General features: G+C 51.1%; 25 non-coding genes across 25 annotated transcripts; all 25 read left to right on the plus strand.

Moving 5' to 3' along the window:
- Positions 1-229: 229 nt before the first annotated feature.
- Positions 230-348, plus strand: LOC129174628 (5S ribosomal RNA). The gene has a single exon (XR_008567625.1). It is a non-coding gene; the product is annotated as a 5S ribosomal RNA (ribosomal RNA).
- A 300-nt stretch (positions 349-648) lies between these two features.
- LOC129174629 (5S ribosomal RNA) lies at positions 649-767 on the plus strand. The gene has a single exon (XR_008567626.1). It is a non-coding gene; the product is annotated as a 5S ribosomal RNA (ribosomal RNA).
- Positions 768-1067: 300 nt separating this feature from the next.
- Positions 1068-1186, plus strand: LOC129174631 (5S ribosomal RNA). The gene has a single exon (XR_008567628.1). It is a non-coding gene; the product is annotated as a 5S ribosomal RNA (ribosomal RNA).
- Positions 1187-1486: 300 nt separating this feature from the next.
- On the plus strand, positions 1487-1605 carry LOC129174633 (5S ribosomal RNA). The gene has a single exon (XR_008567629.1). It is a non-coding gene; the product is annotated as a 5S ribosomal RNA (ribosomal RNA).
- A 300-nt stretch (positions 1606-1905) lies between these two features.
- Positions 1906-2024, plus strand: LOC129174634 (5S ribosomal RNA). Its single transcript, XR_008567630.1, has one exon. It is a non-coding gene; the product is annotated as a 5S ribosomal RNA (ribosomal RNA).
- Positions 2025-2324: 300 nt separating this feature from the next.
- LOC129174635 (5S ribosomal RNA) lies at positions 2325-2443 on the plus strand. The gene has a single exon (XR_008567631.1). It is a non-coding gene; the product is annotated as a 5S ribosomal RNA (ribosomal RNA).
- Positions 2444-2743: 300 nt separating this feature from the next.
- LOC129174636 (5S ribosomal RNA) lies at positions 2744-2862 on the plus strand. The gene has a single exon (XR_008567632.1). It is a non-coding gene; the product is annotated as a 5S ribosomal RNA (ribosomal RNA).
- Positions 2863-3162: 300 nt separating this feature from the next.
- Positions 3163-3281, plus strand: LOC129174637 (5S ribosomal RNA). The gene has a single exon (XR_008567633.1). It is a non-coding gene; the product is annotated as a 5S ribosomal RNA (ribosomal RNA).
- A 300-nt stretch (positions 3282-3581) lies between these two features.
- LOC129174638 (5S ribosomal RNA) lies at positions 3582-3700 on the plus strand. The gene has a single exon (XR_008567634.1). It is a non-coding gene; the product is annotated as a 5S ribosomal RNA (ribosomal RNA).
- A 300-nt stretch (positions 3701-4000) lies between these two features.
- Positions 4001-4119, plus strand: LOC129174639 (5S ribosomal RNA). The gene has a single exon (XR_008567635.1). It is a non-coding gene; the product is annotated as a 5S ribosomal RNA (ribosomal RNA).
- A 300-nt stretch (positions 4120-4419) lies between these two features.
- Positions 4420-4538, plus strand: LOC129174640 (5S ribosomal RNA). The gene has a single exon (XR_008567636.1). It is a non-coding gene; the product is annotated as a 5S ribosomal RNA (ribosomal RNA).
- Positions 4539-4838: 300 nt separating this feature from the next.
- LOC129174641 (5S ribosomal RNA) lies at positions 4839-4957 on the plus strand. Its single transcript, XR_008567637.1, has one exon. It is a non-coding gene; the product is annotated as a 5S ribosomal RNA (ribosomal RNA).
- Positions 4958-5257: 300 nt separating this feature from the next.
- On the plus strand, positions 5258-5376 carry LOC129174643 (5S ribosomal RNA). The gene has a single exon (XR_008567639.1). It is a non-coding gene; the product is annotated as a 5S ribosomal RNA (ribosomal RNA).
- A 300-nt stretch (positions 5377-5676) lies between these two features.
- LOC129174644 (5S ribosomal RNA) lies at positions 5677-5795 on the plus strand. Its single transcript, XR_008567640.1, has one exon. It is a non-coding gene; the product is annotated as a 5S ribosomal RNA (ribosomal RNA).
- A 300-nt stretch (positions 5796-6095) lies between these two features.
- LOC129174645 (5S ribosomal RNA) lies at positions 6096-6214 on the plus strand. Its single transcript, XR_008567641.1, has one exon. It is a non-coding gene; the product is annotated as a 5S ribosomal RNA (ribosomal RNA).
- A 300-nt stretch (positions 6215-6514) lies between these two features.
- Positions 6515-6633, plus strand: LOC129174646 (5S ribosomal RNA). Its single transcript, XR_008567642.1, has one exon. It is a non-coding gene; the product is annotated as a 5S ribosomal RNA (ribosomal RNA).
- A 300-nt stretch (positions 6634-6933) lies between these two features.
- LOC129174647 (5S ribosomal RNA) lies at positions 6934-7052 on the plus strand. The gene has a single exon (XR_008567643.1). It is a non-coding gene; the product is annotated as a 5S ribosomal RNA (ribosomal RNA).
- A 300-nt stretch (positions 7053-7352) lies between these two features.
- LOC129174575 (5S ribosomal RNA) lies at positions 7353-7471 on the plus strand. The gene has a single exon (XR_008567574.1). It is a non-coding gene; the product is annotated as a 5S ribosomal RNA (ribosomal RNA).
- A 300-nt stretch (positions 7472-7771) lies between these two features.
- Positions 7772-7891, plus strand: LOC129174597 (5S ribosomal RNA). The gene has a single exon (XR_008567595.1). It is a non-coding gene; the product is annotated as a 5S ribosomal RNA (ribosomal RNA).
- A 300-nt stretch (positions 7892-8191) lies between these two features.
- Positions 8192-8310, plus strand: LOC129174576 (5S ribosomal RNA). The gene has a single exon (XR_008567575.1). It is a non-coding gene; the product is annotated as a 5S ribosomal RNA (ribosomal RNA).
- Positions 8311-8610: 300 nt separating this feature from the next.
- On the plus strand, positions 8611-8729 carry LOC129174577 (5S ribosomal RNA). The gene has a single exon (XR_008567576.1). It is a non-coding gene; the product is annotated as a 5S ribosomal RNA (ribosomal RNA).
- A 300-nt stretch (positions 8730-9029) lies between these two features.
- Positions 9030-9148, plus strand: LOC129174578 (5S ribosomal RNA). The gene has a single exon (XR_008567577.1). It is a non-coding gene; the product is annotated as a 5S ribosomal RNA (ribosomal RNA).
- A 300-nt stretch (positions 9149-9448) lies between these two features.
- Positions 9449-9567, plus strand: LOC129174579 (5S ribosomal RNA). The gene has a single exon (XR_008567578.1). It is a non-coding gene; the product is annotated as a 5S ribosomal RNA (ribosomal RNA).
- A 300-nt stretch (positions 9568-9867) lies between these two features.
- LOC129174582 (5S ribosomal RNA) lies at positions 9868-9986 on the plus strand. Its single transcript, XR_008567580.1, has one exon. It is a non-coding gene; the product is annotated as a 5S ribosomal RNA (ribosomal RNA).
- Positions 9987-10286: 300 nt separating this feature from the next.
- On the plus strand, positions 10287-10405 carry LOC129174583 (5S ribosomal RNA). The gene has a single exon (XR_008567581.1). It is a non-coding gene; the product is annotated as a 5S ribosomal RNA (ribosomal RNA).
- Positions 10406-10443: the final 38 nt, after the last annotated feature.

Consider the following 10443-nt stretch of genomic DNA (forward strand, 5'->3'; position numbering starts at 1 on the left):
GGAAGAGTATTTATTTTGCCCTCATGTGAGGAACATCCATCTACAGTGTTTTTCTCTCTGCTGTGAAGTTCAAACAGGCTTACAGGCTGGCTGTGGCTGCGACCGGTGGCACAAAACAGCCAGAAAAACCATACGAGCAGCAAAGTGTGCACACACATCCGAGACCGTTTGCAGAAGCGCAGTTTGACCAGTGTCGTCTTTAAAAGGAAAGTTTTCAGAGAGCTTTCCGGCTTACGGCCATACTACCCTGAGAACGCCCGATCTCGTCCGATCTCGGAAGCTAAGCAGGGGCGGGCCTGGTGAGTACTTGGATGGGAGACCGCCTGGGAATACCAGGTGCTGTAAGCTTTTTAGGCTCTTGGCTTTCAGCAGAGGGCGCTGTTTCCCACTTCTTGGAAAACGCCATCACTTTGAATGGAGGAAGAGTATTTATTTTGCCCTCATGTGAGGAACATCCATCTACAGTGTTTTTCTCTCTGCTGTGAAGTTCAAACAGGCTTACAGGCTGGCTGTGGCTGCGACCGGTGGCACAAAACAGCCAGAAAAACCATACGAGCAGCAAAGTGTGCACACACATCCGAGACCGTTTGCAGAAGCGCAGTTTGACCAGTGTCGTCTTTAAAAGGAAAGTTTTCAGAGAGCTTTCCGGCTTACGGCCATACTACCCTGAGAACGCCCGATCTCGTCCGATCTCGGAAGCTAAGCAGGGGCGGGCCTGGTGAGTACTTGGATGGGAGACCGCCTGGGAATACCAGGTGCTGTAAGCTTTTTAGGCTCTTGGCTTTCAGCAGAGGGCGCTGTTTCCCACTTCTTGGAAAACGCCATCACTTTGAATGGAGGAAGAGTATTTATTTTGCCCTCATGTGAGGAACATCCATCTACAGTGTTTTTCTCTCTGCTGTGAAGTTCAAACAGGCTTACAGGCTGGCTGTGGCTGCGACCGGTGGCACAAAACAGCCAGAAAAACCATACGAGCAGCAAAGTGTGCACACACATCCGAGACCGTTTGCAGAAGCGCAGTTTGACCAGTGTCGTCTTTAAAAGGAAAGTTTTCAGAGAGCTTTCCGGCTTACGGCCATACTACCCTGAGAACGCCCGATCTCGTCCGATCTCGGAAGCTAAGCAGGGGCGGGCCTGGTGAGTACTTGGATGGGAGACCGCCTGGGAATACCAGGTGCTGTAAGCTTTTTAGGCTCTTGGCTTTCAGCAGAGGGCGCTGTTTCCCACTTCTTGGAAAACGCCATCACTTTGAATGGAGGAAGAGTATTTATTTTGCCCTCATGTGAGGAACATCCATCTACAGTGTTTTTCTCTCTGCTGTGAAGTTCAAACAGGCTTACAGGCTGGCTGTGGCTGCGACCGGTGGCACAAAACAGCCAGAAAAACCATACGAGCAGCAAAGTGTGCACACACATCCGAGACCGTTTGCAGAAGCGCAGTTTGACCAGTGTCGTCTTTAAAAGGAAAGTTTTCAGAGAGCTTTCCGGCTTACGGCCATACTACCCTGAGAACGCCCGATCTCGTCCGATCTCGGAAGCTAAGCAGGGGCGGGCCTGGTGAGTACTTGGATGGGAGACCGCCTGGGAATACCAGGTGCTGTAAGCTTTTTAGGCTCTTGGCTTTCAGCAGAGGGCGCTGTTTCCCACTTCTTGGAAAACGCCATCACTTTGAATGGAGGAAGAGTATTTATTTTGCCCTCATGTGAGGAACATCCATCTACAGTGTTTTTCTCTCTGCTGTGAAGTTCAAACAGGCTTACAGGCTGGCTGTGGCTGCGACCGGTGGCACAAAACAGCCAGAAAAACCATACGAGCAGCAAAGTGTGCACACACATCCGAGACCGTTTGCAGAAGCGCAGTTTGACCAGTGTCGTCTTTAAAAGGAAAGTTTTCAGAGAGCTTTCCGGCTTACGGCCATACTACCCTGAGAACGCCCGATCTCGTCCGATCTCGGAAGCTAAGCAGGGGCGGGCCTGGTGAGTACTTGGATGGGAGACCGCCTGGGAATACCAGGTGCTGTAAGCTTTTTAGGCTCTTGGCTTTCAGCAGAGGGCGCTGTTTCCCACTTCTTGGAAAACGCCATCACTTTGAATGGAGGAAGAGTATTTATTTTGCCCTCATGTGAGGAACATCCATCTACAGTGTTTTTCTCTCTGCTGTGAAGTTCAAACAGGCTTACAGGCTGGCTGTGGCTGCGACCGGTGGCACAAAACAGCCAGAAAAACCATACGAGCAGCAAAGTGTGCACACACATCCGAGACCGTTTGCAGAAGCGCAGTTTGACCAGTGTCGTCTTTAAAAGGAAAGTTTTCAGAGAGCTTTCCGGCTTACGGCCATACTACCCTGAGAACGCCCGATCTCGTCCGATCTCGGAAGCTAAGCAGGGGCGGGCCTGGTGAGTACTTGGATGGGAGACCGCCTGGGAATACCAGGTGCTGTAAGCTTTTTAGGCTCTTGGCTTTCAGCAGAGGGCGCTGTTTCCCACTTCTTGGAAAACGCCATCACTTTGAATGGAGGAAGAGTATTTATTTTGCCCTCATGTGAGGAACATCCATCTACAGTGTTTTTCTCTCTGCTGTGAAGTTCAAACAGGCTTACAGGCTGGCTGTGGCTGCGACCGGTGGCACAAAACAGCCAGAAAAACCATACGAGCAGCAAAGTGTGCACACACATCCGAGACCGTTTGCAGAAGCGCAGTTTGACCAGTGTCGTCTTTAAAAGGAAAGTTTTCAGAGAGCTTTCCGGCTTACGGCCATACTACCCTGAGAACGCCCGATCTCGTCCGATCTCGGAAGCTAAGCAGGGGCGGGCCTGGTGAGTACTTGGATGGGAGACCGCCTGGGAATACCAGGTGCTGTAAGCTTTTTAGGCTCTTGGCTTTCAGCAGAGGGCGCTGTTTCCCACTTCTTGGAAAACGCCATCACTTTGAATGGAGGAAGAGTATTTATTTTGCCCTCATGTGAGGAACATCCATCTACAGTGTTTTTCTCTCTGCTGTGAAGTTCAAACAGGCTTACAGGCTGGCTGTGGCTGCGACCGGTGGCACAAAACAGCCAGAAAAACCATACGAGCAGCAAAGTGTGCACACACATCCGAGACCGTTTGCAGAAGCGCAGTTTGACCAGTGTCGTCTTTAAAAGGAAAGTTTTCAGAGAGCTTTCCGGCTTACGGCCATACTACCCTGAGAACGCCCGATCTCGTCCGATCTCGGAAGCTAAGCAGGGGCGGGCCTGGTGAGTACTTGGATGGGAGACCGCCTGGGAATACCAGGTGCTGTAAGCTTTTTAGGCTCTTGGCTTTCAGCAGAGGGCGCTGTTTCCCACTTCTTGGAAAACGCCATCACTTTGAATGGAGGAAGAGTATTTATTTTGCCCTCATGTGAGGAACATCCATCTACAGTGTTTTTCTCTCTGCTGTGAAGTTCAAACAGGCTTACAGGCTGGCTGTGGCTGCGACCGGTGGCACAAAACAGCCAGAAAAACCATACGAGCAGCAAAGTGTGCACACACATCCGAGACCGTTTGCAGAAGCGCAGTTTGACCAGTGTCGTCTTTAAAAGGAAAGTTTTCAGAGAGCTTTCCGGCTTACGGCCATACTACCCTGAGAACGCCCGATCTCGTCCGATCTCGGAAGCTAAGCAGGGGCGGGCCTGGTGAGTACTTGGATGGGAGACCGCCTGGGAATACCAGGTGCTGTAAGCTTTTTAGGCTCTTGGCTTTCAGCAGAGGGCGCTGTTTCCCACTTCTTGGAAAACGCCATCACTTTGAATGGAGGAAGAGTATTTATTTTGCCCTCATGTGAGGAACATCCATCTACAGTGTTTTTCTCTCTGCTGTGAAGTTCAAACAGGCTTACAGGCTGGCTGTGGCTGCGACCGGTGGCACAAAACAGCCAGAAAAACCATACGAGCAGCAAAGTGTGCACACACATCCGAGACCGTTTGCAGAAGCGCAGTTTGACCAGTGTCGTCTTTAAAAGGAAAGTTTTCAGAGAGCTTTCCGGCTTACGGCCATACTACCCTGAGAACGCCCGATCTCGTCCGATCTCGGAAGCTAAGCAGGGGCGGGCCTGGTGAGTACTTGGATGGGAGACCGCCTGGGAATACCAGGTGCTGTAAGCTTTTTAGGCTCTTGGCTTTCAGCAGAGGGCGCTGTTTCCCACTTCTTGGAAAACGCCATCACTTTGAATGGAGGAAGAGTATTTATTTTGCCCTCATGTGAGGAACATCCATCTACAGTGTTTTTCTCTCTGCTGTGAAGTTCAAACAGGCTTACAGGCTGGCTGTGGCTGCGACCGGTGGCACAAAACAGCCAGAAAAACCATACGAGCAGCAAAGTGTGCACACACATCCGAGACCGTTTGCAGAAGCGCAGTTTGACCAGTGTCGTCTTTAAAAGGAAAGTTTTCAGAGAGCTTTCCGGCTTACGGCCATACTACCCTGAGAACGCCCGATCTCGTCCGATCTCGGAAGCTAAGCAGGGGCGGGCCTGGTGAGTACTTGGATGGGAGACCGCCTGGGAATACCAGGTGCTGTAAGCTTTTTAGGCTCTTGGCTTTCAGCAGAGGGCGCTGTTTCCCACTTCTTGGAAAACGCCATCACTTTGAATGGAGGAAGAGTATTTATTTTGCCCTCATGTGAGGAACATCCATCTACAGTGTTTTTCTCTCTGCTGTGAAGTTCAAACAGGCTTACAGGCTGGCTGTGGCTGCGACCGGTGGCACAAAACAGCCAGAAAAACCATACGAGCAGCAAAGTGTGCACACACATCCGAGACCGTTTGCAGAAGCGCAGTTTGACCAGTGTCGTCTTTAAAAGGAAAGTTTTCAGAGAGCTTTCCGGCTTACGGCCATACTACCCTGAGAACGCCCGATCTCGTCCGATCTCGGAAGCTAAGCAGGGGCGGGCCTGGTGAGTACTTGGATGGGAGACCGCCTGGGAATACCAGGTGCTGTAAGCTTTTTAGGCTCTTGGCTTTCAGCAGAGGGCGCTGTTTCCCACTTCTTGGAAAACGCCATCACTTTGAATGGAGGAAGAGTATTTATTTTGCCCTCATGTGAGGAACATCCATCTACAGTGTTTTTCTCTCTGCTGTGAAGTTCAAACAGGCTTACAGGCTGGCTGTGGCTGCGACCGGTGGCACAAAACAGCCAGAAAAACCATACGAGCAGCAAAGTGTGCACACACATCCGAGACCGTTTGCAGAAGCGCAGTTTGACCAGTGTCGTCTTTAAAAGGAAAGTTTTCAGAGAGCTTTCCGGCTTACGGCCATACTACCCTGAGAACGCCCGATCTCGTCCGATCTCGGAAGCTAAGCAGGGGCGGGCCTGGTGAGTACTTGGATGGGAGACCGCCTGGGAATACCAGGTGCTGTAAGCTTTTTAGGCTCTTGGCTTTCAGCAGAGGGCGCTGTTTCCCACTTCTTGGAAAACGCCATCACTTTGAATGGAGGAAGAGTATTTATTTTGCCCTCATGTGAGGAACATCCATCTACAGTGTTTTTCTCTCTGCTGTGAAGTTCAAACAGGCTTACAGGCTGGCTGTGGCTGCGACCGGTGGCACAAAACAGCCAGAAAAACCATACGAGCAGCAAAGTGTGCACACACATCCGAGACCGTTTGCAGAAGCGCAGTTTGACCAGTGTCGTCTTTAAAAGGAAAGTTTTCAGAGAGCTTTCCGGCTTACGGCCATACTACCCTGAGAACGCCCGATCTCGTCCGATCTCGGAAGCTAAGCAGGGGCGGGCCTGGTGAGTACTTGGATGGGAGACCGCCTGGGAATACCAGGTGCTGTAAGCTTTTTAGGCTCTTGGCTTTCAGCAGAGGGCGCTGTTTCCCACTTCTTGGAAAACGCCATCACTTTGAATGGAGGAAGAGTATTTATTTTGCCCTCATGTGAGGAACATCCATCTACAGTGTTTTTCTCTCTGCTGTGAAGTTCAAACAGGCTTACAGGCTGGCTGTGGCTGCGACCGGTGGCACAAAACAGCCAGAAAAACCATACGAGCAGCAAAGTGTGCACACACATCCGAGACCGTTTGCAGAAGCGCAGTTTGACCAGTGTCGTCTTTAAAAGGAAAGTTTTCAGAGAGCTTTCCGGCTTACGGCCATACTACCCTGAGAACGCCCGATCTCGTCCGATCTCGGAAGCTAAGCAGGGGCGGGCCTGGTGAGTACTTGGATGGGAGACCGCCTGGGAATACCAGGTGCTGTAAGCTTTTTAGGCTCTTGGCTTTCAGCAGAGGGCGCTGTTTCCCACTTCTTGGAAAACGCCATCACTTTGAATGGAGGAAGAGTATTTATTTTGCCCTCATGTGAGGAACATCCATCTACAGTGTTTTTCTCTCTGCTGTGAAGTTCAAACAGGCTTACAGGCTGGCTGTGGCTGCGACCGGTGGCACAAAACAGCCAGAAAAACCATACGAGCAGCAAAGTGTGCACACACATCCGAGACCGTTTGCAGAAGCGCAGTTTGACCAGTGTCGTCTTTAAAAGGAAAGTTTTCAGAGAGCTTTCCGGCTTACGGCCATACTACCCTGAGAACGCCCGATCTCGTCCGATCTCGGAAGCTAAGCAGGGGCGGGCCTGGTGAGTACTTGGATGGGAGACCGCCTGGGAATACCAGGTGCTGTAAGCTTTTTAGGCTCTTGGCTTTCAGCAGAGGGCGCTGTTTCCCACTTCTTGGAAAACGCCATCACTTTGAATGGAGGAAGAGTATTTATTTTGCCCTCATGTGAGGAACATCCATCTACAGTGTTTTTCTCTCTGCTGTGAAGTTCAAACAGGCTTACAGGCTGGCTGTGGCTGCGACCGGTGGCACAAAACAGCCAGAAAAACCATACGAGCAGCAAAGTGTGCACACACATCCGAGACCGTTTGCAGAAGCGCAGTTTGACCAGTGTCGTCTTTAAAAGGAAAGTTTTCAGAGAGCTTTCCGGCTTACGGCCATACTACCCTGAGAACGCCCGATCTCGTCCGATCTCGGAAGCTAAGCAGGGGCGGGCCTGGTGAGTACTTGGATGGGAGACCGCCTGGGAATACCAGGTGCTGTAAGCTTTTTAGGCTCTTGGCTTTCAGCAGAGGGCGCTGTTTCCCACTTCTTGGAAAACGCCATCACTTTGAATGGAGGAAGAGTATTTATTTTGCCCTCATGTGAGGAACATCCATCTACAGTGTTTTTCTCTCTGCTGTGAAGTTCAAACAGGCTTACAGGCTGGCTGTGGCTGCGACCGGTGGCACAAAACAGCCAGAAAAACCATACGAGCAGCAAAGTGTGCACACACATCCGAGACCGTTTGCAGAAGCGCAGTTTGACCAGTGTCGTCTTTAAAAGGAAAGTTTTCAGAGAGCTTTCCGGCTTACGGCCATACTACCCTGAGAACGCCCGATCTCGTCCGATCTCGGAAGCTAAGCAGGGGCGGGCCTGGTGAGTACTTGGATGGGAGACCGCCTGGGAATACCAGGTGCTGTAAGCTTTTTAGGCTCTTGGCTTTCAGCAGAGGGCGCTGTTTCCCACTTCTTGGAAAACGCCATCACTTTGAATGGAGGAAGAGTATTTATTTTGCCCTCATGTGAGGAACATCCATCTACAGTGTTTTTCTCTCTGCTGTGAAGTTCAAACAGGCTTACAGGCTGGCTGTGGCTGCGACCGGTGGCACAAAACAGCCAGAAAAACCATACGAGCAGCAAAGTGTGCACACACATCCGAGACCGTTTGCAGAAGCGCAGTTTGACCAGTGTCGTCTTTAAAAGGAAAGTTTTCAGAGAGCTTTCCGGCTTACGGCCATACTACCCTGAGAACGCCCGATCTCGTCCGATCTCGGAAGCTAAGCAGGGGCGGGCCTGGTGAGTACTTGGAATGGGAGACCGCCTGGGAATACCAGGTGCTGTAAGCTTTTTAGGCTCTTGGCTTTCAGCAGAGGGCGCTGTTTCCCACTTCTTGGAAAACGCCATCACTTTGAATGGAGGAAGAGTATTTATTTTGCCCTCATGTGAGGAACATCCATCTACAGTGTTTTTCTCTCTGCTGTGAAGTTCAAACAGGCTTACAGGCTGGCTGTGGCTGCGACCGGTGGCACAAAACAGCCAGAAAAACCATACGAGCAGCAAAGTGTGCACACACATCCGAGACCGTTTGCAGAAGCGCAGTTTGACCAGTGTCGTCTTTAAAAGGAAAGTTTTCAGAGAGCTTTCCGGCTTACGGCCATACTACCCTGAGAACGCCCGATCTCGTCCGATCTCGGAAGCTAAGCAGGGGCGGGCCTGGTGAGTACTTGGATGGGAGACCGCCTGGGAATACCAGGTGCTGTAAGCTTTTTAGGCTCTTGGCTTTCAGCAGAGGGCGCTGTTTCCCACTTCTTGGAAAACGCCATCACTTTGAATGGAGGAAGAGTATTTATTTTGCCCTCATGTGAGGAACATCCATCTACAGTGTTTTTCTCTCTGCTGTGAAGTTCAAACAGGCTTACAGGCTGGCTGTGGCTGCGACCGGTGGCACAAAACAGCCAGAAAAACCATACGAGCAGCAAAGTGTGCACACACATCCGAGACCGTTTGCAGAAGCGCAGTTTGACCAGTGTCGTCTTTAAAAGGAAAGTTTTCAGAGAGCTTTCCGGCTTACGGCCATACTACCCTGAGAACGCCCGATCTCGTCCGATCTCGGAAGCTAAGCAGGGGCGGGCCTGGTGAGTACTTGGATGGGAGACCGCCTGGGAATACCAGGTGCTGTAAGCTTTTTAGGCTCTTGGCTTTCAGCAGAGGGCGCTGTTTCCCACTTCTTGGAAAACGCCATCACTTTGAATGGAGGAAGAGTATTTATTTTGCCCTCATGTGAGGAACATCCATCTACAGTGTTTTTCTCTCTGCTGTGAAGTTCAAACAGGCTTACAGGCTGGCTGTGGCTGCGACCGGTGGCACAAAACAGCCAGAAAAACCATACGAGCAGCAAAGTGTGCACACACATCCGAGACCGTTTGCAGAAGCGCAGTTTGACCAGTGTCGTCTTTAAAAGGAAAGTTTTCAGAGAGCTTTCCGGCTTACGGCCATACTACCCTGAGAACGCCCGATCTCGTCCGATCTCGGAAGCTAAGCAGGGGCGGGCCTGGTGAGTACTTGGATGGGAGACCGCCTGGGAATACCAGGTGCTGTAAGCTTTTTAGGCTCTTGGCTTTCAGCAGAGGGCGCTGTTTCCCACTTCTTGGAAAACGCCATCACTTTGAATGGAGGAAGAGTATTTATTTTGCCCTCATGTGAGGAACATCCATCTACAGTGTTTTTCTCTCTGCTGTGAAGTTCAAACAGGCTTACAGGCTGGCTGTGGCTGCGACCGGTGGCACAAAACAGCCAGAAAAACCATACGAGCAGCAAAGTGTGCACACACATCCGAGACCGTTTGCAGAAGCGCAGTTTGACCAGTGTCGTCTTTAAAAGGAAAGTTTTCAGAGAGCTTTCCGGCTTACGGCCATACTACCCTGAGAACGCCCGATCTCGTCCGATCTCGGAAGCTAAGCAGGGGCGGGCCTGGTGAGTACTTGGATGGGAGACCGCCTGGGAATACCAGGTGCTGTAAGCTTTTTAGGCTCTTGGCTTTCAGCAGAGGGCGCTGTTTCCCACTTCTTGGAAAACGCCATCACTTTGAATGGAGGAAGAGTATTTATTTTGCCCTCATGTGAGGAACATCCATCTACAGTGTTTTTCTCTCTGCTGTGAAGTTCAAACAGGCTTACAGGCTGGCTGTGGCTGCGACCGGTGGCACAAAACAGCCAGAAAAACCATACGAGCAGCAAAGTGTGCACACACATCCGAGACCGTTTGCAGAAGCGCAGTTTGACCAGTGTCGTCTTTAAAAGGAAAGTTTTCAGAGAGCTTTCCGGCTTACGGCCATACTACCCTGAGAACGCCCGATCTCGTCCGATCTCGGAAGCTAAGCAGGGGCGGGCCTGGTGAGTACTTGGATGGGAGACCGCCTGGGAATACCAGGTGCTGTAAGCTTTTTAGGCTCTTGGCTTTCAGCAGAGGGCGCTGTTTCCCACTTCTTGGAAAACGCCATCACTTTGAATGGAGGAAGAGTATTTATTTTGCCCTCATGTGAGGAACATCCATCTACAGTGTTTTTCTCTCTGCTGTGAAGTTCAAACAGGCTTACAGGCTGGCTGTGGCTGCGACCGGTGGCACAAAACAGCCAGAAAAACCATACGAGCAGCAAAGTGTGCACACACATCCGAGACCGTTTGCAGAAGCGCAGTTTGACCAGTGTCGTCTTTAAAAGGAAAGTTTTCAGAGAGCTTTCCGGCTTACGGCCATACTACCCTGAGAACGCCCGATCTCGTCCGATCTCGGAAGCTAAGCAGGGGCGGGCCTGGTGAGTACTTGGATGGGAGACCGCCTGGGAATACCAGGTGCTGTAAGCTTTTTAGGCTCTTGGCTTTCAGCAGAGGGCGCTGTTTCC

The sequence above is a fragment of the Dunckerocampus dactyliophorus genome, unplaced genomic scaffold (assembly GCF_027744805.1).
Source record: "Dunckerocampus dactyliophorus isolate RoL2022-P2 unplaced genomic scaffold, RoL_Ddac_1.1 HiC_scaffold_136, whole genome shotgun sequence".
Lineage (NCBI taxonomy): Eukaryota > Metazoa > Chordata > Actinopteri > Syngnathiformes > Syngnathidae > Dunckerocampus > Dunckerocampus dactyliophorus.